The 25264-nt window shown below is 38.8% G+C and overlaps 1 long non-coding RNA gene across 1 annotated transcript in view; it reads left to right on the top strand.

Annotated features, from left to right (window-relative positions):
- The first annotated feature begins 3731 nt into the window (after positions 1-3731).
- Positions 3732-25264, top strand: part of LOC131509344 (uncharacterized) — a 76556-nt gene continuing 55023 nt past the window's right edge. The window contains exons 1-2 of the long non-coding RNA XR_009260444.1: positions 3732-3853; positions 9142-9237. This is a non-coding gene — a long non-coding RNA (uncharacterized LOC131509344). The remainder of the gene's footprint in view (positions 3854-9141; positions 9238-25264) is intronic.

Below are 25264 nucleotides of genomic sequence, written 5' to 3'. Positions count from 1 at the left end.
TTAAGTTTACTTACCTTGTTGTCTCATTTTCCATTTTAGAAGGAGGGGTAATGCTTCCTACCTTGTTGGGATAGAATACAGAGAGATAACAGATTTGAAGGTGCCTGTTACAGCAGCTAGCCCATGTTATATTCTCAGCACATGGCAGCCATTCCTACCAGCATCCCATGCCAGGCACAGATTACATTACTTTGTTATTATTTTTTTAAACAAGGAATATATGTGGTGAGTGTGTGATACACTAAGGGGGGGTCTGAAGACCCGGCCCTTAGGCCAAGCTCTATCACTTACCAGTTTTACTAAGAAGTTAAGGACATATTAATCTCTCTGATCCTTAGAATCTTCACATTTAAAATAGGGAGTATGTGGCGAACGTGTAGGATGGAGAAGAACCGTATTATTTTCACATTTCCTAGGCTCCATCACATTCTGTAAGTTCTGGAAAGTGTGGAAAACTGTTTTCTAATGTCAAAAGAAATTGTTGAGAGTTTATTTGGCAGACTTCATGTATTTCCAAATAAACATTTCTCAACACAGTTTGCATTTCTTCATCATTTGTGGAGCGGTTGAGATAAGAACGTGGGATTGGAGCTACTGGTGAAAGAAACTGATGTTTCAAGAGTGTTAGCCTCACATATTTCAGGCTCTCATTCTAGTTCATTCAAGATATTAACAATAAGCAGGTATTGAAAGCAAAAAGGATTTATCTCATAGGGTTTGATTTTAGAAAAGAAGGCCAAATGTGTTCTCTGTACATAAGGTCAATCATTTTGGTCGCAAGTTGTGTGTTAACAGGTAGGTTAAATTAATTTAAAGCTTTTTCATATGGTGTTAACTAAGTCTACCAGGGTATTTCCCACAATTTATTTGAATTTCAACATCTTCCTAAGATCACTGTGGTGCACAGAATACGCCCCACACCCCCCAGCAAAGTTGTCCATGTCCTCGTCCTTGGAATCTGAATATGTTACCTTGCAGAGCAAAAGGAACTTTGCAGGTGTGACTAGGTTAAAGATCTTGAGATCTGATATTATCCTGGATTATCTGAAGGGGTCTGATATGATTACAAGGTTTTTAGAATAGGGAGGCAGGGGGTCAGAGAGGAGAGAAGATGCTGTGAAGAAGGAGGAAGCAGTCATAAGCCAAGTAATGCAGGTGTCCCCCAGCAGCCAGAAAAGGCAAGAAAATGGATAATCTCCTAGAGCCCCAGAAGGAACATAGTCCTATGGGCCGACTTTATAGTTTTGACTTCCAGGACTATAAAATGATAGATGATTGTGGTTTTAAGCCATTATGTTTGTGGTTATTCATTATAGCTGCAATAGGAAACATTCTGTCTTGCAAAAATGACTGCATGATGGGATACCATTAGAAAAACATTCTACTAAATTCACAAGTGGTAGGTCAAGTTAATAACTTTAATTAAAAATGCTCAAAAATTTCATCATCTGGAAGTGCTAGCATATGTAACAAGTTACCTATAGCTACATTTAACTGTAGCAAAACTACCTAGAGTAACTTCTTGCAAATCATCCACTTTTCCTTTTCCAATTAATTATATTGTGGCAAGAACATTTAGCATGCTACTTTCTTAACAAAACTTTAAGTATACAGTACAGTATTGCTCACTACAAGCACAATGTGGTTCAGCAGGTCTCTAGAACTTACTCATCTTGCATAACTGAAACTTTATACACTTGGGACAGCACTTCTCCCTTTTCCCCTCCCCCCAAGCTCTTGGCAATCACCATTCTACTTTCTGCTTCTGTAAGTTTGACTCTTCTACTCTTATCAGTAATATAAGTGGAATCATGCTGCAACTGTCCTTCTATGACTGGCTTATTTCATTCAGCATGATGTCTTCTAGGTTCATCCAGATTGGTGTGTATGGTAGGATTTCCTTCCTTTTTATGGCTGAATAATTTATCTACTGTTGTGAGCAGTAGTTTACCTGTGGATAGAAATTCCAGATATTGTGTGTGTGATTGCTGAGATGCCTGACCTTTACATAGGATTCCCCTCTGTGGTGGTGTTAAAAATATATGCACATATTCAGAAGGTTGAGCCTAAGAGTGTCCTGCCTCTTCGTATGGGTTGGGCTAAATGACTTGCTTCTAACAAAGTGAATATTGCAGGAATGATGATGGTATGTGGCTTTCAGCAGTAGATCATAAATGCATTGCCCACTTCTGTACTCTCATTCTAGGAGAAATTACCTTCCACGTCAGGAGGACAGTCAAATGGAGAAATCCATGTGGTGAGATGCTGAGGCTTCCTGCCAACAGCCATGTAAATGAACCACCTTGGAAGTGGATACTTCAGGCTTAATGGGGTTTTGAAATGACTGAAGCCCTAGTCTAGCCTTGACTGTAACCTCCTAAGGGCCCCTGAGCCAGCACCATTCAGATGCTACTTCTGTCCTAACCCTCAGAAAATGTGGGTTTTACCCCACATGTGTATTACTCAGTAATACATTTTTATTGTTTTGAATTGTTAAGATTTGGGATCATTTGCCATGCACTAGTAAAAAGTGAATATGCTCTTTCATGATATTCTTCCTCAGCTAAGTTATATTGTAATTATTATATAGCTTCTCTGTGTAAATAGAGAAAATGTCTACACAGAGAAACTGTCTTAGTGTTATTGAGAATGTTTAATTTTCTTTTAAAAAAAAAGGAAAAAAAATACAACAGGGAGATTGGGGATGGTCCAGCCTGGATTATGCTTACTATTTAAAGAAATCACATTGAAAATTCTTTTTGAGCAACAAACTATTTATAGGAAAGCCACTCACGGGGATGAAAGGGTAAAAACAAAAAAACAAAAAAACAAAAAACCTTTTCTTTTTTCTTCTGCCCCTTTTATTCCCAGTCTGTCGTACTAATTAACATCATTTACTTTTACAGTTCATGATTAGGTCATATAATTAGAGAAGGATTAAGCTCTTCTCTCTTGGAGAGGATGGTTAATTTAAACTGTTTGGAAGTCGCTTAAAGGAAACCACTGAAGGACTCTGTGGGATGGAATCCAGATATTATGTCAGAAGAGAATAAATGCGACCAAAAGCCAGAATAGTAACTTTGCATCAGTACCAGTGCCAAATTATCTCGAAATTATATCATGGCACAAAATATTTGTTATGTATGAGTTTGAGTGTATAAAGCTGCCAGTGTGTGGATGTTTTTCCATTTATTGACGGGACATTAGAAATTATTCAGATAGTGTGATGAAACTTAACATGACTTAATTATTTAAGGGTTTTTTTTTTTGTGTGTGTGTGTGTGCTTAGATCTTCTCTCTCTCTCTCTCTCTCTCTCTCTCTCTTTGCATTAATTTTTGAGTATCTACAGATATACCACGCAATAGGTTCTAGACTTTTCCCTCTTGCCATGTAGAGTGATTTGAAATTTGCACTTTGAAAGAAATAGCAGCAGTCTCTATCATCCTCTGAAACTCACTCGTCATCAGAGTAACTGAATGGCACTGTGAAAAACTACATCTCATCCTCAGTGGAGATATCTCACTGCAGAAAGAGATAATCTTCAGTCTTCTCAGTGGTTTTGTTGAATCCAAGTCCTCAAGTCAACAGAAAGGTCTTACGACGAAAGAAGTCCCTGTGATAAAAGCCTGAAATTATGTGTCTCCTCTAGAGGTCAGACCTTCAGTAGAATGGATACTACTCATTGTCCTTCATCTGGAATCATGTGATTCTTCTGCTTATGACAGGGACAGGTGACCGGTGTGAATACAGCTACAGTCTAGCCAGACGAAAATTGTTGCTTTGTGAGTGCAGGTACACAGGACGGGAGTTTTCAGTGAGAAGAACTCCCCTCCTGCAGGCTGTCTGGCCCTGGTAAGTTAGTTTACAGCTCTATTTGCTAATGCATCTTTGAGGGGTCTTCTTTCAACCTCTATTGTGTCTCTGGGCCTTTTCAGTGATCTTAATGTAGACAATAGCTTTATTTATGGTGTGAAAGAAAAGGCAGATGGGGGCCCGGTTCTGGTGTTACCATTTCAGGCAGTCATAGTTGCTACACTTCTTAAGTGGACTGACAGGTCTGGGAGGAGGCTGAAAAGCCAGGGAAACATTCCCAGCATAGAAAATACATGAGAAACAAAGAGGCCTGACTGACCATCCAGACACTGTGAATGCCAGGTCACACGGAATCCCTGCATCACTTTATTGAGAGAACTTAGGCTGCAGCTGTTTCCTCTCATTCATTCACGTGGTGGCTGGGAACGTGGGTCAGAGCTGTTATTCCATTCCCGTTATTCAGACCTACCTGATGGTCCATCTCCTCTGTGAGTGTATTCTGAGCATGGAAGAAAAGAAACCTCTTTTTTTTTTTTTTTTTGGAAAGCTCAACAGATCCACTGCTGCTTCTCAGTCTTTCTATTTATCTAAATTTACTTGCTTCAAGAAAAAAGAAAAGACTGCAGTAACTGATCGTTATTTTTCTTTCAAATAAAAAGTGTGAGTATGCCAATTTTTGCTGAAATGTATACAATGATTTTATTTGACTGAAATATTCAACATTAAATGCATATTTATCCAATTAACAGGCACTTGGCTAATGACCTTACTTGGGAATCTTTCTACTTAAAATTTCTTTGACTTTTTTCATCTTTTGTTAAAAAAAAAATTCCCCCTTACATTTGATCCGTTTACCACCATTAGTTCCTATCTAGAGGACACACATCAAAATATATTTGAGGAAGAAAACAAAGGGAACTCAACTCTCAGAGTGGAGTCAAGTTGCTAGAGATATGCTGTGTGACAGCAGGATGCCTGAGCAAACACATATTTTCATTTAAAAATAAATACATAAATAAGCAAACGAACAAACAAACCAGAATCGATGGATTCTTTTAAGCTTTTACTCATCCGACCAAATTAATCAGTCAGAATAATTGAGTCAGGCCCTGGTGCCAATATTTATATTCTAGAAAACAAACTAGCTTTTTATGAGAGTATTCACCTGCTGTGAGAAAACACAGCCTAATTATTAAACAGCTTTTTCAACATTTCTCCTTGGATAATACTTAACACAACATGGAAGGTTCACTTTTTTTAAATTTTTAATTAAAAAAGTTTTTTTAAATTATATTTAAAAATTTTTAAGTTTTTAATTTTCAGTCCAGAATAGTTAACAGACAATGTTGTATTAGTTTCAGATGTACAAGATAGCAATACAACAATTCTATACGTTACACGCAGTGCTCATCATAAGTGTACTCAATCCCCTTCACCTGTTTCACCCAACTCCCCATCCACCTTCCCTCCAGGGACCTTCAGTTCTCTAAAGTTAAGAGTCTCTTTTCTTGGTTTGTCTCACATTTTTCCCCTTTGTTCATTTGTTTTGTTTCTTAAATTTCACATTTGAGGGAAATCACCTGGTATTTATCTGAAGGGTTCTCTATTAATACCCTCTCCTGTCGCCTTCCCCTATGAATGGCTTTATCACTGTAGGACAAAGGAAGAGTAACCATAGAGCTGCTAAGTTGGAATGGATGTGAGTAGGCTGGCAGAAGAAATGAAGCATCACTCACAGCCACCTCAGCATATTCCACTTGATAAGACAGTTGTGAAAGTTTAGGGGGAAAAGTGGTAACAAACTAAGGATCTTTAAGAAACAGGTGTGCCCATTTTGATCAAATGCATTAGCAGCCGATAGCGTAAACCGAGTATGGTCGTAATGGGAGCCTTTGACTTTGCAGGGCTGTTGAAAAAGTAAGCACTATATTTTATGTAAGGATGTTTTGCTTATTATACATTTGGCCTTTTTAGCCGACTTGGGCCACGTAACTTGTTACTCCCTCAATTGGATGTCACAATTTGGGTTCTGTGGGTAGCAGTTTAGTGTGTAGGATGTTTATTAGGAAGGGCCTTGGATCAACATCTGTAGAAGACAGAGGAAGGAAACAAGACTGGGTAGAGGGAGAGATTGAACTGCTATGCAGATCTGAGCAACTGTCTTCACTGACCCCGTCGGGAGCTATGAAACTAAAATGGCCTTTTAGACCTGTCTCGGTTTGGAACAAAATAGCCTCGTCTTTTTTCCTCCTGTGTCAATGGTTGGGTGTGGGACACCTTAGGAATGGCCAGGTTTCATCTGAGTTGGGAGGCGTCTCTCTGTAGCAGAGGTGATCCCTGAAGGGGCTGATAGCTGAGGGTGTCTGGTGACAGCACTTTCAACAGCTGGGCAATAAGCCCTTCCTTGAAGTGTCTGGGTGGCTGATATAGGTGTCCGTTACACCGGCTCACCGACTATCAAAGGGTTTTTTTGCTGTGGTGCACAATACGAAATACCTCCTACATCACCACCCAGGCACATGCACACGTACATGCACACACATATATAAATAAAACAAAAGTTTCACAAAATACCATTTTAATATTTGTCCATGTTGCATGTGGTATACTCTGATATTTTCCTTTTTGATTTGTTTTGTTCCAATCCATTCCATATTGTTCTATTCTCCTTCACTTAGTAAAATGTTGTATATAACACTAATATGATCTCAAGATCCCTTATTAAATTACAAGGTGGAATTTAAAAAATATGGAATTAGATTGATAGAAGTAAACCAGTTAATGCTGAGCAAATACTCCAGTGTAACTAGAATGTGCTAGTGTTCCTTGATGTGGTTAGGTTACTTTCATTTCTAGGAAACCAGAAAAGTGTCATAGCAGCCCTGTGTGTCCTACAGAGAGGGTGTCATTCATTACAAACCTCTAAAACATTGACTGTCTTATTTTAGGTGCAGTGTCATTTGTGATTCTTTGTTCTAACAGTAGGAGCTCCAGGCAAAATTTTCAAAGAAGGATATTAATTACTAGGGAAGGAAATAGTAACTGTCAGTGAGAACCATGACTGCCTTTTACTCTGTAGAGTTTCGGGTTGGTGTCAGGTGTAAACACTTTAGTTTTTCCAGACAGTGGATGCCTGTGATGTGTTTTGGATTGCAAATTTCACATGAGAAGAATTACTGGGAGAAGCAGTTGGTGTCATGTACAGACTTGAGTTTTGGAATATATAGGGTAAATGCCTGAATGGGACAACATGGCTACAAATTGAAGCTAGGAAAGAAAAAAGATTGTATTTTTAGGGGCGCCTGAGTGGCTCAGTCAGTTGTGCTTCAGACTTCAGCTCAGGTCATGAGCTTGCCAGTTGTGAGTTTGAGCCCTGCATCATGCTGTTGCTGTCACCTTGTCAGCACAGAGCCCACTGTGGGTCCTTCCCAATCACTCTCTCTCTTGAAAAATAAATAAAGCAGTAAAAGAAAAAAGACTTCATTTTTAGATAAACATATGAAAAAGATCATGAACATAATGTGATAGAATTTAGGAAGATGACAAATCAATAAATTTCTCCCTGCTCTGGGCCAAAAATAACGACAGACTTAAAATCATATCCTTTGTGCTCGAAATCGGAGAAATGAGTTCAGAGTCCTTACTTGTAGAAGATTTACACTGTAACAAACTAGAAAAAAGATTTTTATGTGTAATTATTTTTGAGACAGAGACAGAGCACGAGCAGGGGAGGGGCAGAAAGAGACAGAGACACAGATTTGAAGGTTCCAGGCTCGGAGCTGTCAGCACAGAGCCCAACGCAGGGCTCAAAGTCACTAACCGAGAGATCATGAACTGAGTCGAAGTCAGACACTTAACCAACTGAGCCACTCAGATGCCCCATTGAAGTAGAAATTGTTACATGCATTTAAAATTTAAGATATGCAGACAGAATAAATATGGTTCTACTGGAGAAGTATAAAAGCAAAGATGATCTTGAGAAACTTAACAGAAGACTATGAGGGAGGGGTAGGGGAAAAAAAGTTATAGAGAGAGAGGGAGGCAAACCATAAGAGACTCTTGGATACTGAGAACAAACTGAGGGTTGATGGCGGCTGGGGGAGAGGGGAAAGTGGGTGATGGGCATTGAAGAGGGCACTTGTTGGGATGAGCACTGGGTGTTGTATAGAAGTCAATTTGACAATAAGTTGTATTTAAAAAAATAAAAAGACGTAGTGAGAAAGAAATGAAAAAGATATACTGTTTTTCACATTCTTTGTTAGGAAATGGGCAATTTGTTGTGATATTGAATCTTGGTGGTGATCTTCCGGGTGGACTTGACAGTTACCATTTTTATAAAAGGAGAAATGGAGGCTAAGATGTGAGTGACTTTTAGCCGGGTTAGTAGAGTCTGGGTGGCTGTTGAGGTCTGGTTCCACCCTTCTCACCACTTCAAAGTCATGTACATGGTTAAATTTCTAACTTTTAAAAATACTAAGAATAAATATATGTTAAAACCAGATATGTGTTTATTCATATATCAAAACAGAAGTTGAAAACTAACCGAGTGTTTCTGTACTGTTTCCATGTATTGCATTATTATTGCTGCTTGTGAGATGAGTGGTATTAAATCATTAAAAAAGTCATTTACTACTGTCTTTGGAAATTTCTTCTCATATGGTAGTATCTATATTATACCAGCACTTAACTGTTAAAGAAATCTAGAAGCCAGCTTTTATCCACAGAAAGTAAGAAGTATGCAAATACACTGAAGAAGAGTGGAGACAAATGTCAGCCAAAGATCTAGAAAACAGTAAAAATCAGAAGTGCTTTATAGGTGTTTTCCACAATGTATGGCTATTTTCAAGTGTTATTACACCTAAAAAGTACAGTGTTTTTATTTATTTATTTTTATTTTTTAAATTTAATATTTATTTTATTTGATTTTATTTACTTATTTAGTCTTGTTTTTTAAAGAGAATATCAAACTATCTTTGATTTGGCAGGACACATCCACTCATGAACCTGTGTTCACTTCAGATATTACTGGTGTGTTCCCAACAATAGTTCTGCAAGAGGGGAAAAGAAGTTTATAAGGGACAAACTTTATTTTTAATCTTTTTTAAAGATTTTATGTTTAAGTAATTTCTATACCCAACATAGGGCTCAGACCCACAACCTCAACACCAAGAGTTGCATGTTCCACCGACTGAGCCAGCCAGGCACCCGTAAAGGACAGGCTTTTTAAAAAGCCGCTTTCAGCCTAGTAACCTCAAAATAGTACAGATATTCAGTCCTTGACCTCATTAACTAACTCACCTTGCATCATTTTATTCTCTGTAAATTAGCTCTGAGATGTGGTAGAGGACAAATTCGGCTTCAACATTGGAGATGAAACATAAACCAGAAGACGTGCTCAGAAACTGCTGAAGACACTAGAAAAGGTAAAGCGTAGTCATATTATCTATCCTGACATTATCCATGCAATTGAGATTTCAGAGTTTAACTTTATTGTCTAATGGCTTTTATATTTCTGTTGTGCAATGGTTTTTATATCTTTCTGAACTTGGCCAAATCATACCACTTCTGGGTTTCACTTTTCCTTACCTGTCACATAGGACAGCATTTCAAAATTTACGTGCTGTACTACACTGCCACTTTTCTCAGCTAAATTGCTCACTCTTCATAGAAGTGATTACAGGAGACTGTATGAAGATATTCAGAGTCTCATACTGGAAGAACAGGAGAGAACAGTTGTCTTATTTTGAATTCTGATTCAATTATATAATCTTTTTTTTTTTTAATTTTTTTTTTTTAATGTTTATTTATTTTTGAGACAGAGAGAGACAGAGCATGAATGGGGGAGGGTCAGAGAGAGAGGGAGACACAGAATCCGAAGCAGACTCCAGGCTCTGAGCTGTCAGCACAGAGCCCGACGCAGGGCTCGAACTCACAGACTGTGAGATCATGACCTGAGCCGAAGTCAGACACTTAACCGACTGAGCCACCCAGGTGCCCCTCAATTATATAATCTTAACAAGTCACTTGAACTTTTGGTGGCCCAATATCCAAATGGTAAAATGGAGATTCTGATTTCAACTCCTCATTTTTCACTGGAATCTGACTGGAAGGCAGCCTGAAAATAATTGAGGAACCTAAAAAATCACAAATGTAATGTATTATTATTATAACAATCTATTACTACTACTGAAAAATAAATCGATTGTTCTATTACTGAGTCAGTGAATTACCACTTTCATATATGAACACATCTTCAACTCCTGATTTATCTAAGATGTTTGTTAAAATGACATGTGGAACATTTCTTTTAATGTTTTTTTTGACATGAGTATTTAATGATGCAGACAGAATGGAAATCAAAACTTCGTACATCATCTGGAGGAAAGATGTATTAGATATTTTGGAATGTATGTTTTCCAAAATCGTCATGGAAAACAAAACGGATTTAGATTTTGAATACCAACTTAAATGGTATTTATGCTTATTGTCTTCTATTCTCTGGGTACATATTTTTTGTACCCAGAGTTTTTGAGGTGTTTAACATGCTCTTTATGAATACCTCACTCAGAATATTCACATTCAGTCTTCATAAGTTTATAAGATTCAGAAAAGATTAAAGATAAGTCAAATGTTAACATTTCGTCATTTTTCCCACTGTGGTTGAAGTGTTGAGGGTAAATGAACTACTGTTGAGAGAGTGCAGAAAAAGAAAAGCATAGGGCCTGGGATTTTGCCTGAGCATAGACTGTGTTTAAGAAACTGTAGCTAAAAATAAAACCCAGAGAGATGTGGAAAGGAGTATTCAGAGGGGAAGGAGGAAAAACCAAATAGAGCTGCACAGTTCTAGAAACTAAGGGAAAAGAGAATTTTGACAACTAGGGCTTGGCTGTTGTACAACAGAGAAAACTAGAAATCTTTGGGAGTCATTCCAGGAGCACAGCATATGAAATCACAGTGTGATTCATGGAGGGCCTGAGAAAAATGAACATAGTATAGCATGGGGGACTTAAGATAGGTGCTTGGCAACCTGAAAGGCCCAGATGTGAGCAGTGAGCACTCCTCCTCAGAGACCTGGTTCCACTTTCGAGGATGCCTTGGTGGGGATAAGTAGGACTCAGTTCAGAAGGAACTGGATAGGAAGCAAAAAGAGACATGTTTGGGACAGCATGAAAACCCAATAACTGGATGCAGGGTTAAAGTTGAAGCTTGGTGAAAGGAATATAACTGAATATCAACTACTGAAAAGAAAGAATATTGTTGTAACAGGGCTAATAACAAAATAACAATTGGGGGCATAATTGACCCCTGACATTTGGATAAGACTCAAACTAACAAGTGGGAATTAAGTGCTTAGCAGATAGTAGACACTCAATACATATTTGTTGGATGAAATATAAGATTTTAGCTCTGGAGAATGGAAGTTTCCTATTCTTAGACAAATAATTCCAAAGGTATCAACTTATAATATTGTTTTCTAAATGTGTTCTGTGAAAAAATAATTTCTCAGGTTATTATGTTTTAAGATCAAAGAGTATTTTGACTAAGTTATGGAAGTGCCAAGTGAAATGAAATTAATTGAACTTCTTTATTGCAAGACTTCTCCAAGACTTCTCATACTTCTCATAATATGTCTTATGAATGTCTGAAAGATAGGTAGTATGTAGGCTTTTTCAAGATTATTTGACCATAGAACTCTCTCCTCAAAAGCCACTGTCTTTCCCTAAGTATCCCCTGGACTAGCATTATGAAGAACATGCATTAGGAAATATTGAACTACAGAGTTCCATAAAAATCAATAGACAATAAAAGGCATTGATGGATTTGGATGCTATGGGGTGGGGGGGAAGTATCCTTTTCAGGGGTTTCAAGGATTTCAAAGCAAACATTGAAAGAAATAGAGAATCCCCACTGTACTTTTAATGTTCATCACCAGAGATTAGAGACTAAGAGTCAAGAAGTTTTGTTAATTTCTGGTCCACAGTTGGAGGCTAGCGTGGAAAGATTTGGAGAATGTGGGACATTTTCAGAAAAGATATTATGGGATGAGGAAGATCATGAGTCCGAGGCAGTTAGTCATTGCATTGTCTTTATGTTATTAAAGTTTATATAATTTCTTCTACTTGAATTCCTATGGGGAAAAAGAGTTGTTGTCTGTGTGTGGGGAGGAAGGCATGAAGGTGGGAGGTGTGGGATGGGAGAGATCTTGTTTCTCTCATACTAGAAGATACTATCCATTTCTATGCCCTGTCTTCAGGGCAGGTGTGCACCTTGATTCACGTTTCTAGTGGCAGTATCCCTTATTGCGTGTGGCATATAGTAGGTGCTTAGTAAATGTTTGAACTAAATTGAAGTTAAGAGGATCTGATGAGATGAGTCAGGTCTTGTGTTCTTACAGGACTCATCTTTACCAAAATGGCAAGATCATAGCTCCTTCCTCCTCCTTGGGTGAGTAGTCTGGGGTAACAGGATCACTCCACTTTTGAGGACATTTTGTTGACATTATCACATGTTTTCAAGGTGCTTTGTACCATGTTTCACCAGGGTGGATACCAGAACATATTCTTAAGAAAAAGCCCCATAGGTTGTTCTTTATTGTTTATGGTGAGACATCAGGGGAGGCTACCGATAAGATTGCAAAGCTTACACTTCTGAAGAAGAAAGAGAAAACGGCAGAACAACTAAGAGAAAAACTTATGAAAGCCTTTATTTCCAGAGAAGTAGGAGGTTTAAAGATCATATCAAACGAATTGATATTCCATCCTTTTCTACAGCTTTTCATGAAAAAGGAAGCTTGATTCATTTCCAGTCAGATCTCAGAATAATGTTACCATAACAGTAGCTAATAAGCTTCTTACAGAAATAAGACTCCAGGGGAAAAAAAAAAATCAAAATTAGCTGATAATGTGAATGTATTATGGTGAACTTTGAATCTGTTTGAAACAATAATTTTTTTTACACTTTCTTTCTTTTTTTAACATTTATTTATTTTTGAGAGAGAGAGACAGTGAGAGACAGAGTGTGAGTGGGGGAGGGGCAGAGAGAGAGAGAGAGAGGGAGACACAGAATCTGGAGCAGGCTTCAGGCTCTGAGCTGTCAGCACAGAGCCCACTGTGGGGCTCGAACCCATGAACTGTGAGACCATGACCTGAGCCAAAGTCGGACGCTTAACCGACTGAGCCACCCAGACGCCCCTGAAACAATAATATTTAATGAAAGTATAAAATATTAGACAGTAAGCACGTTAACTTATTTAACAACTGAATACCTATAGTGACAGAGTACTGTGCTTGTCACTATGGTACAAAGATAAGTAATATGTGTCTTCTACCTTCCAAGTTGTTTATAGTTGAGTTAAAATGACCAGCACTTACCAGGATAATACAGTGGGTGAGGGGTGGCAAGGGCAAGTCCGAGAGAAGATCTGAACGAGGGGTGAGTGGGGAGACTGTAGATTTCAAACTTACGTTCTTGCGTAGTGATGTGAACACGCTGACTTCCCAGCCCAGCCACTGGGTCGGCTTTGAGAATCCTAACTGGGATGTGACTATGTCGTTAGATAGGCAAATTCATGAGTATTTGAATGAGTCATTTTGATTCCGAAGGATTCCTTAAAGGAGAATTTCTCGGTACTTATTAAGAAAATAAATCAGAGGGATCTAGACATCACACACATTCTAGCATCTCCTGACAAATATATTTTATCTCTCTAGAATTCTTTTTTTTACATGTTTACTTATTTATTTTGAGAGAGAGAAAGAGAGAGAGAGAGCACTAGTGGGGGGGGCAGAGAGAGAGAGAGAGGGAGAGAGGGAGAGAGAGGGAGAGAGGGAGAGAGAGAGAAAGAGAGGAAGCAAGCATGAGTGGGGGAGGGGCAAAGAGAGAGAGGGAGAGAGAGAGAATCCCAAGTAGGCTCAGCCCGGAGTCCTACACGGGGCTCAGTCTCGCAACTGCAAGATCAAGACCTGAGCCGGTATCAAGAATTGGATGCTTAACCAACTGAGCCATCCAAGTGGCCCTGCCTAGAATTCATAACTTCAACATTTAGAATAAAATTGAGACAGCTACTTCAAAAAATCATGTGACGTAGGAGCAAGATCATGAACCCTGACAGACCAGCACTGGCTCAAATCTGGGCTCCAATATCTATCTATCTATCTATCTATCTATCTATCCATCTATGAGAAAGAGAGTGCACATGAAAAGGAGAGATGCACAAAGAGAGGGAGACAGAGGATCTGCAGCAGTATCTGTACCGATAGCACAGAGCCCCTTCAATATTTAGCTCCTGGTTGACCTTGAGGGAAATTTCTTCATGCCTCTGTTAGCTCCTGTGAAACAGGATAATAACAGCATCTAATCCAAGGGATTATTGCGGGGGAAGTAACGTAAGTAAGGTAATGCTTTTCCCTTACATCTTCTCGTGGAGCCGAAGTCGGACACCTGACTGACTGAGCCACCCAGGTGCCCCTGTACTTCTCTTCTATAGCACATTTTGCAGTTTGTAATTCAGTAATTGTAAAACCAGCTCTTTCGTGTGAGTAAACACTTCCTGGCAGAAGTCACTGAGGTATGCAGCCTATATTGCCTGACTTATAAACATTGCTTCCGCACTTTCTCATATACAGAACTCTGACAGTTTGCTTTTCCTTGCTCTGTTCCTGTGAGTTTGGGGAATTTCTCTGCTTCTCTTACAATACATGATATTATTGGTGTATTGGTTGTTTGTAACACTTCCTGGGTCTGTTTGTAGGTAACAGTGACCTTCTTCACCAACATCAACATCAAATTCTTTCCCAACAAAAACCATAATGTCCACTATTTCTTCCTGTCCTTAAAGTGGAATTTTCCTGACTTGTTTCTTGGAGATTAAAAAGTAATTTCTGGGCCTACTTCTATTGTTTTGAAAATGTGTATTTCATTTTGCCTAAGTTCCCAGGATGAATTAACTATTAGGCTGATTATTGGTACCCTTGGACTGCCATTATACTGTTCATTATTTCATATATTAGGTAAGAAACCCAAACCCTACATTATATCCCTACATTATATCCTACTCAAAGGCAGAAGGAAAATTAAAGTTATCATCCAACCGATTGTTTGCTCATTATACTCATTTTCATGTTGACTGACTTCTTTATGAATATAACAATATCCCTTTATTTCATCAACTCATGGCAGCACTAAAATAGAATACAACTTCAGGTTTGTCTCCTTGTCTCCTTCCTTGCATTCGTGACGAGGGCTGGGAAGAACCGCACATTTCCAGGAGAGGGGTTTCCATGGAAACCTGGACAAAGGCAAAGCAAAATGATTCTTCAAGGCCCACAAGGAAAAAAAAAATTCCACCTTGCTTTTTGTTTGCAGATCGGTGTCCCCTGAGCAGTTTGGCTGGTGAGCGCTCTCCTTGCTCTCTAGGAATCCCTGCCTGAAATTTATATATAGCATTATGCATCTCTGAAATCTGCAAAATAAGGTTTGGTGAGCCTGGCTAAAAAGTTATTTCTCAGGAGGACTCTAATCCAGAGTTTTTTTTTTTTTCTTTTTCTTTGCAGTAAGATCAAAAACAAATCAAGCATACATTTAAGTGGCCACTGAATTTATGAACATGCAGTTGCTCTGCAACTTATACGGTCTTTGAACTCGGTCTCCAAAAGGAGAGTGTTAGAGCAAATACATGAAATCAATCATTAGAGGCAATCTGGCATTTCGAGAAAATTTGTTAGTTGAAAATGATCAAATGATTTCTGATGAATTTTCAGGTCATGTATCTTGAATAAAAGGAAGTCATGGGGTTCATATGAATTCCTTTGGAAAATGATGTGTCTCTCCCATTAGTTTGTAAGCTTCCAAAGCAGGCTGACTGTCTTATTTGTATATCCTCCCTTGTACTGGGCATAGTACTTTGCAGATATTGGGGCGACTGCATTGATCAGTGAAGAGCGTTCATAATGCAGTCCCATGGAAGGTTCTGCAGCACCACAGTATGAAACAGAATAGTGTGTGCTTCTGAGGCATAGCTCCTGACACTATTTAATTATTCTCACTTTACTTTCTTTTCTTTATTGAACTTATTTGTAATCGCGTTAAAATATATATCTGTTCTTTGATTCATTCTTTCAACAAATACCTGCTGAATCATTATTGTTTACCAGGTGCTACGTATGCTAGGGACATGCCCTCAGGGAGTCTGTCAAGTACTGCTGTACTTTTTAAAAATAATAAAAAAAACCCCCACAAAACTACAGAATGTGACAACTACTGCATGCTGTGACATGTCATGGTATTGAGACTTATTCTGGGGTCTATGGCAGGCCAGGGCAGGGGCATACTCAGCTTAGTGGTGGTGGTAATAGTGGGAGTAGATCTGGGATGAACTTTTAAGAAATAATGTTTGTTCTGAGTTGTAAAGGACAAATAGATGTGAATCAGGCAAAAAAGTGGGGGAAACATATTAAGAGGAAATATACAAATACAGGATAGGCGTGCCTGGTGGCTCAGTTGGTTAAGTGTCCAACTTCAGCTCAGGTCATGATCTCGTAGTTTGTGAGTTCCAGCCCTGCTTTGGGCTTTGTAACTGACAGCACAGAGCCTGCTTGAGATTCTCTCTCTCCCTCTGTCTCTGCACCTCCCTGCTTGTACTCTCTCTTTCTCTCAAAAATAAATAAACATTTAAAAATAAATTTTAAAATACAGGACATAGAAGAATGTCAATGTTTCATGCACCAAACATAGTAATATAGGGAGTAAGAGAAGTAAATATGAGAAGATATAACAGAAGCCAGGTTTTCAAGGGGGTTGTAAAGCTAAGGAGTGTGAATTTTATCCTAAAGTTGGGGAAGCCACTGAGAGATTTTAACAGGAGTATTAAATCTGTACAGTCATCCCGGTAGAAGTGTTGAGGATAGGGAAGTCACGTATAGCAGGGAGACCAGTTGGGAGGCCAAGGGCCATGTTGATGAGAAATGGTGAGGGCCAAAACTAAGATTGTGTAGACAGGGATGGGGAAGAGAGCTGGCTGGGGAGGCTAGGTGCACCTGGTAAACAATTGTTTGGGTGGGGGTATAAAAGAAAGGAACCATTCTTCAGGTTTTTAGTGCAGGTGCTGCCAAGACAATGATATTGTTAAGTGAAACTAGTTTGAGAGGTGAACAATCCATAAAGATTAAGAGCATGGCTTAATCCTTGTGCTGCCTGACTGCTCAAATGACCTCAGGCAAAATTCTTACTCTCTTTGAACCTTAATTCCTTTGAAATGATTACGTGGGACTATTTGAAGGATTAAATGAAATAATGCTTATCAAACATTCATATATTCACTCAATTTATACTTTGTCAGTGTTTATGATGTACCAAGGTAGGGATTCAGAGGTCTGCCCTACTGGAAATTCTATTGGATGAGTTGGAAGGTAGGCATAACAAGTTAACAAATAAATAAGTAAATCGGTTATAGATTTGGAAGAGTGCTTTAAAAGAGATAAACACATTGACGTGACAGGGACAACGCTGAGAGCTCTGCTTGTTGATATGTTGTTAAGAAAGGCTAAAACTTGTAATAGAGCCAGGAACAGTTATTCAGTTGGGGAAAAACATTCCAGGCTGAGAGAACACCCAATTCAAAGACCCTTCAAGTTGCATAGCAATTTAAAGGGCAGTACTCACGTAGCCCCTTAGCGGTTCCTCAAATATAGTAAGCATATGATAAATAATAGACATTTATTTTTATTTATTTATTTTAATAATATATATTTGGAAACAAGGAAGCATCTACTTGACTTTATGCTATGGAAAACTAGCTTAACAAAATATCTCTGTCATTTGTCACAGTAGTCAGACCAGTATTTAAAATTGCTTCCTTTACAAATGTACCTTGGTATTTAGGAATATAAATAAAATTGTTAGTAGGCAGTGGGGGAGGAGTTCTTTAAAGCAGTGCTGAGGTTTATGGGCCAAGCATTCCCCTTGGAAATGATGTGATTAATATACTTCTCAGCTGCTCTGGAAATAGATTTTTTTTCTCTTTTTTACCAATTATCTTGTTTATTTGTTTGAACCTGACTCAACCTTAACACCACTTCAAAGATCCTGTAAACATGGGGACTTGTTAACCCCCTTTTGAAGTACAAAATTCATACAACCACATGTGGAAAACTCTGTTAACCTTCATGCTTTAGTAGTAATCTCTATTATTAGTCACTTTTGTAATTTTTCTCTGCAGCAATAGAAATATATCCTTTAAATGATCAAAAAATGACTACTCAGTATAGATTTAGTGTTATACATTTTTTAAAGATTGCAAATGAAGGCTGTTATGTAGGGAAATTGTTAAGTGACTACACCATCCTATTGTTCAAGCATCACGGCTGAGAGTTTACTGTCATTACGTGCCAAGGAAATAATTTACAAACTACCTTTGTAACACATTGACAAAGGCATATGAATTTGATATAAATCCTGGTTATGAGACCTTTATTCTATTTATTTTACTTATCTTTTTCAAGTAGACTATAGAATAAAAATGAATCGTACGTACATGGTAGTTATAATTTTAAGATAGAAAAATGTAGAAACATTAAATTTGGATAAGGATTAGTGCATTGAATCTATGAAAGCATGTTGATATTATAAATTACAATTTTAGGGGCGCCTGGGTGGCTCAGTTGGTTTGGTGTCCAGCTATGGCTCAGGTCATGATCTCATGGTTTGTGGGTTTGAGCCCCACATTGGGCTTTGTGGTGACAACTCAGAGCCTGGAGCCTGCTTCAGATTCTGTGTCCCCCCCTCCTCGTTGCTCCTCCCCCTCTCACATTCTGTCTCTCTGTCTCAAAAATAAATAAACATTAAAAAAAATTTCAATCACAATTTGAAACATCAAACGAATAACCAAAAAAGAAATTGCTAAGCGGACATCAGAGCCATATAAGACAGGGATAGGGCTGTGTGAGATGAATGACAGCCTCCACGTCTGTTCAGAGTGAATTCTAACAAAGAGCTAATGAAGATAAACAGTCTATTTAAGTGCTGCTGGAAAATTCCCCTTCAGCCAGCAGCTGGCATGACTGTTGTCATTCAAAGGGCATAAGTAAATGTCATATAATTGAGTCATTGAGCAAGTGAGATGACAGTGAGCTACATTCTCATTAACACTTTTCAAAAACTCTTCCTTGGGCTATTAAATAGATGTTATTTAATAGTGGTATTAAAGCTAAAGAAAAACTACACGAAATCAAAGTTTAAATAGGTCTCAGCTCTTTAATTGGAGGTCCCCAGAGACGTTGGCTGTTACTCTGGTATACTGGGTGGAATGTAATTCTATGAAATGACACTGACAGGATTTTGAATCACCATCTTTCAGAGATATGGGAATTACAGACTTCATGTGAGACAATGTGGTGCTTCAATCAAGCACATAGATTGCCATATCCTTGCTCACACAGTGCCTTCAAAATGCCCTTCTTACCTCTGTACAACAGAGGAAGGGTGTCCTGTTTTGAAAGGAAGGCTAAGCCAGCAAGATACTCTTTGCAAGAATTAAGCTGGGTATCCTCCTTGTACCCCCATTTGCTGCTTCCTCATTTATTTCTGGCTTTTATCCACGACTATTAACTAGGGTACTTATTCATTCACTAGTAGGCGTCTTCTAGCTTGACACCATAATTGACCTTGGCTTTGCCCCTTAGTTCTGTCTTTCCCTCTTGGATTTAATTGAACTCTGGGTCTTTGGAACTAACACATATTCTCCTGGTTTAGTCTTGCTACACCCTGCCCTGAGGCTATCCTATTATTAGTCATGCCCAGTAACATAGTTCTAGGAAAGAGAATCTTTAATAATAGAGGTTGTGATGCCAAATCCCATATATCCTTTAGTGACGAACAGAAATAGGTCATTTCTACATCTTTCAAGTTCAAAAATGTTCCCAGCAGATTCTCAGAATCTTAATGAGTACTTAGATTTGGGTTCAATGACACAAACTAGCTGATCTATAGGAAGCAAGATCACCTTATTAAACCTAGAACTGTATCAAGACAGCTGAGAAGATTGTCCTGCCTATAATCAGAATATTTATATAATTCTCACTGAGGATATCCATTAATATCTAGAAAAAACTTTTAAAAAAGCTAGAAAAAACTAAAACTAGAAAAAAGTAAAATTGATTTGTAAACATCACAATAAGTTACATATAGTTGATATTAGTAGAAACCATGAAAGCATGAGTTGTTTAAAAATTCTCTGATATTTCATGAAGCGATTATTGTTTTAGATCAAAATATAGTCACGCTTATCTCGGATATATGAAATGCGTTTATGATGGTAGACTTATTCCACAGCCCACACATTGAAACCAGCTTCCCTGTCTTGGTCATACGTTAAATATGTCCAGCAGTGAATGCTGTGGTTGTCCTCCTGGATCACCCTGGGTCCCCTTTACTGAGACTGAGCCCCCATTCCCCAGCTTCTTTGCTAACAGTTTTGCCACTGACAGCTGTCACCTGTAGCCCTCTTCCAAGGACAATCTTAGGGCATCTAAGCTGTTTTGCCCAGCAGCTGGAGACTGGATTGTTGGAAGTGTCCGGGAATTCACACTTTCCAGGGTGGACCAGGTCAAGGACTCACTGTCATGAGTACAAGAGCCCAGTTCCAAGGTAGGACAAACTCTGAAGATTACTACCATAGACACAGTTTTTTTAATAAATTTTTTTTTTCAACATTTTTTATTTATTTTTGGGACAGAGAGAGACAGAGCATGAACGGGGGAGGGGCAGAGAGAGAGGGAGACACAGAATCGGAAACAGGCTCCAGGCTCCGAGCCATCAGCCCAGAGCCTGACGCGGGGCTCGAACTCACGGACCGCGAGATCGTGACCTGGCTGAAGTCGGACGCTTAACCGACTGCGCCACCCAGGCGCCCCTAGACACAGTTTTGAAGTGATTCTGAGGAGCACATTTTTCACATTTCTTTTTACATGCTTGGAGTGGGATGAATGTTACATTTGACTTGTCATACTTTAATAGGCAGTATTTTTTTCTTTATACATGTAATAACAAGGTATCTAACAGTGAATGTTGAATTAGAGTCTATGAAATGAAGGATTGCAAAAGAGTGAACAAACACTTCTGTTTGAAACTAGCATCTAAACCAGTAGCATGGGAAGGGGCAGGAGGATGGTCCCATTGTTTTGAAGGTACACCACATGGAAATAAAGGCCGATCTTAGTAAGATAAGATGTCAGAGGGAGGAGCCATTTTTAATTAGGTCCCTTCTGTGTGTCCAGCACATAGGTGCTCTGCCTCTTTTTCATTCTTACTGTAACCTTTTGGACCATGGGCTAACATAATCAGAAAGAAATTTTCTGAGGAAGATAGCAGTCCTGGCCCAAGCCCATACTTGGGAATCACTGCATCTGTTGGCATCAACATGGGTTTACAACCATCTGCTTTTGATGACTTTTAATTCTCCCAGCAGCTAGCCCCCTATTCTAGTCTGAAAAGGCACTTAGCTTTTGCAGTGTGCACATTTGGGTCTAACTCTGGCTCTTTGATTTAAAAAAAAAAAAATTTTTTTAACGTTTATTTATTTTTGAGACAGAGAGAGACAGAGCATGAGTGGGGGAGGGGCAGAGAGAGAGGGAGACACAGAATCTGAAGCAGGCTCCAGACCCTGAGCTGTCAGCACAGAGCCGACGTGGGGCTCGAACTCACAACCGTGAGATCATGACCTGAGCCGAAGTTGGCCGCTTAACTGACCAAGCCACCCAGGCGCCCCCAGGCTCTTTGATTTAATTGCTGCATGATGTTGAGTAAATTATTTACCATTTGAAAATAATTTGAAAAGAGTTATACCTATCCCTGACAGCTGTAGTATATTTGTACATATAACATGCATAATAAATATTAGTTCTCCTCCCATTCTCTCCTTCCTTTTCATTGTAAAATATGTTTTCTTAAATAGCAATGAGGTGGGGCGCCTGGATGGCTCAGTTGGTTGAGCATCCGACTTCGGCTCAGGTCATGATCTTGTGGTCTGTGAGTTTGAGCCTCGCGTTGGGCTCTGTGCTGACAGCTCAGAGCCTGGAGCCTGTTTCGGATTCTGTGTCTCCCTCTCTCTCTGACCCTCCTCTGTTCATGCTCTGTCTCTCTCTGTCTCAAAAATAAATAAACTTAAAAAAACAATAGCAATGAGCCATCTGAAGTCAGGAAAGCAAAGTCAGGGTTTTTGGGAGACCTGGTTATGTTCAGGGATAAGGCTTTGCCCTGGGCCATAAGGACATTCTTATCCAGCCATTGTGAAGCCAGTGGTCACAAAGAACTGGTCTTTTTTTTTTTTTTTTTAGCCTACTTATTTATTTTTGAAACAGAAAGAGCAAGGGGAGGGGCAGAGAGGGAGGGAGAGAGAGAATCCCAAACAGGCTCTGCTCTGCCAGTGTGGAGCCCGATACAGGGCTTGAACTCACAAACCACAAGATCATGACCTGAACTGAAATCAAGAGTCAGACGGTTAACCAACTGAGCCACGCAGGTGCCCCCTACAAATTTAGCCTCTTATCTTCATTCTCTCCAGGGCCAGAACGGGTGTGACGTAGGAGAGAACTTACAGGCTGCAGTTAGAAAAACACAGAGTCAGGCAGGCCACCTTCAGGGGCTTTTACTCTGTTAATCGTGTCATGATCTATTCTTTTCATGACCTGCAGTATTTGAAAGATTTTTGTCCTATCAAATGTCATTTAATCATAACTGATATTCCCATTTTTATTCATCTATAACTTTCAAGTGGGGCTACTGCATGTCATAAAATGGCCAGGTTTGCCACTTTGAATTGATATAATTCATCTGTCCTTTCCACAAATATCTCTTGTTCCCTTTCTGTGTACAAGCAGCGTGTGGGTAGAAGGAATACAGTGTGAATACTGTTGTTTCCCTGCCTTGAAGCGTCTTTCCTTCGGTGGCGGCAAAAACCAAACCAAACCAAACCAAACCAAACCAAAACAAAAGCTGAGTGTTTTGATTTAGGAAGGAGACCAGGGCACGATGGGAATTTGAAGGAGGGACTCCTTTAACCTCTTTTGTGGCATAAGCCCCTCCTGAGAGAAAAAAATTTACATGCATGAAATAAAACACATCGTATTACAAAAGAAACGGATTATAATGAGCTACAATTCTACCCACAGAGGTCTTGAGCATCCATGAATTTTAGCATCCCTGGGAGGAAGTTTGTTCTAAGCTGAGGGAAAAACCAGCAAGAATAGTCAAATGACGGAAGGAGGCAGAAAAGAATGTTCTATGCAAGATAAACAGCAGTAAGAGGACAAGCTCAAAGGCTGAGGCTGTTTTAGGTCCGGCTAAAAGCAAAGGGTTTTGTGGTTTTGAATTAGTCTCTGAACCTACAGTATAGACACATGTATGATTTCTATTAGGTTTTATTATATAAACAATACATAAAAATCTTCTTTCAATGAAATATTCTCTATGAACATATGCTAGTGAGAAGAAATACATATGGTTTTAACATATCGAACTACTAATGTTAATCTGCCAACTTTGAAAGTGAAAATGATTTAAATAGATGAAATATAATGACCCAAATAATTCTTTATATTCTTTATAAATTAATTTATATTCTTTATGCGTTAGTTTCTTTATAAATTACTAAATAAAGACTTAAGTCACAATTCGGGACCTAAATGTGTATGGATAAGAGATTCTCTCCTTTTACCTTGGAATTGTCACTCTGAAATAACTTTGGTATTTAGCTTGCAATTGTAGGTTTCTGCTTTTTTCTTTTTTCTGTATGTTTCTGGAGATTATGGCACTATTTATGCAGATTTTTAAAAATGTATTTCGTGTATCAGATGCATGTCTATCACATGGGCACTCAATAAGTACTTAACAGAACAAGAAAGAAACACTTTTCACCTGCTAGTTAAAAAACAGCAATACAGGGGCACCTGGGTGGCTCAGTCAGTTAAGCATCCGACTTCGGCTCAGGTCATGATCTCGTGGTCCGTGAGTTCAAGCCCCCCATCGGGCTCTGTGCTGACAGCTCAGAGCCTGGAGCCTGTTTCGGATTCTGTGTCTCCCTCTCTCTGACCCTCCCCCGTTCATGCTCTGTCTCTCTCTGTCTCAAAAATAAAGGTTAAAAAAATTAAAAAAAAAAATAAAAATAAAAAATAAAAAAATAAAAAACAGCAATACAATAACAATATGCAGTGGTTTAGTTACCGTGTAAAGTCAAGGAAAGAGACAGTCTTTAAAATCAGAAGAAAAAAAAAGAATTGTAACCTTGTTGTTTGTGGCTGGAAATCTTTAGACTTAAGTTTCTTTATAGGTAAAACAAGGGTATTTATATTTCTACTTTAAGACTAAATAAATAACGTATGTGCAGCACTTCATACAAAATAGCCCCCTCCTCTTTTGCATGGAATTTCCTGACTCTTCTCCACACGTGGCACCCACTTGTGCCGAGAGGTCACTAATTTATATATAGAAAGGAGTAGAAGGTTAAGGAGAACAGAAGGTTTGAGTAGAGAACAGAGACTAGGGTTCCCATGTGACATTTCCTAGGCCGTTGATTTCACGATCGTAGTTCTCCAGATACTTTACAAAGTTTTGAGTTAAGTATGTAAGAATTTAATTGTTTAGGGGTCCCATATAAGACGGCTGTAGTTATAAGACTGTATTGAATGGACAGTAAGATTAGATAGATTAAAATGCCTTCTGAAATATATTTTCTAAGTTGGAACAACCTAAAGTAAAAGAGGTTATATATACACAGAAATTGTTCTTCAGATATACTTTGAATTCTTAAACTTGATCCAGTTTGACAAACTATATTGGGGACCTATTAGGTGTCAGGCTGCAGATCTCAAAGCAGATAAGATGTGTTTTCTGGCTTCAAAGAAATCTCAATGGCATTGAGAATTAGGAACGGGGTGGGGTAGGGAAATGGAGGGTGGGATTCTGGGGGGCTGACATGCACAGAAATAACTACAAATTCAATGACATGAATGTCAATATAGCTCCAATGTAGAGATACTTCATAGATAAGTGAGCTATTTGATTGTGGCTGCTGGGGGCAGGGAAAGGAGACTCTCTGGAGGTGACAGGTTCTGGGACTCTAAAAAAGAATTTCATACACCCAGGTGGGAATCATATACATTTGTCTGTAGCTGAGGACAAAACCCAATGTGAAGAGAGATGAAGAGATTTTCTATAAAAATCAAGACAGAATGATGAATCATGAAGGAAATTAGGAGACTTGATTTGAGCATGATGGTCTTTTTTTCACCCTTCAAACTTTTACAACACACACACACACACACACACACACACTCATACATTTCTTGGCAGTTTGAAAATTCTGTTTCTCAGTCTTGCTTTTTACATCAGGAAAAACATACAAGTAACTGCATCCCAATATTCTGTCATTCTGTTACAGAAAAAGAAGGAACTCAATTT

The sequence above is a fragment of the Neofelis nebulosa genome, chromosome 4 (genome assembly GCF_028018385.1).
Source record: "Neofelis nebulosa isolate mNeoNeb1 chromosome 4, mNeoNeb1.pri, whole genome shotgun sequence".
Lineage (NCBI taxonomy): Eukaryota > Metazoa > Chordata > Mammalia > Carnivora > Felidae > Neofelis > Neofelis nebulosa.
This window is presented reverse-complemented; position numbering and strand designations above follow the sequence as displayed.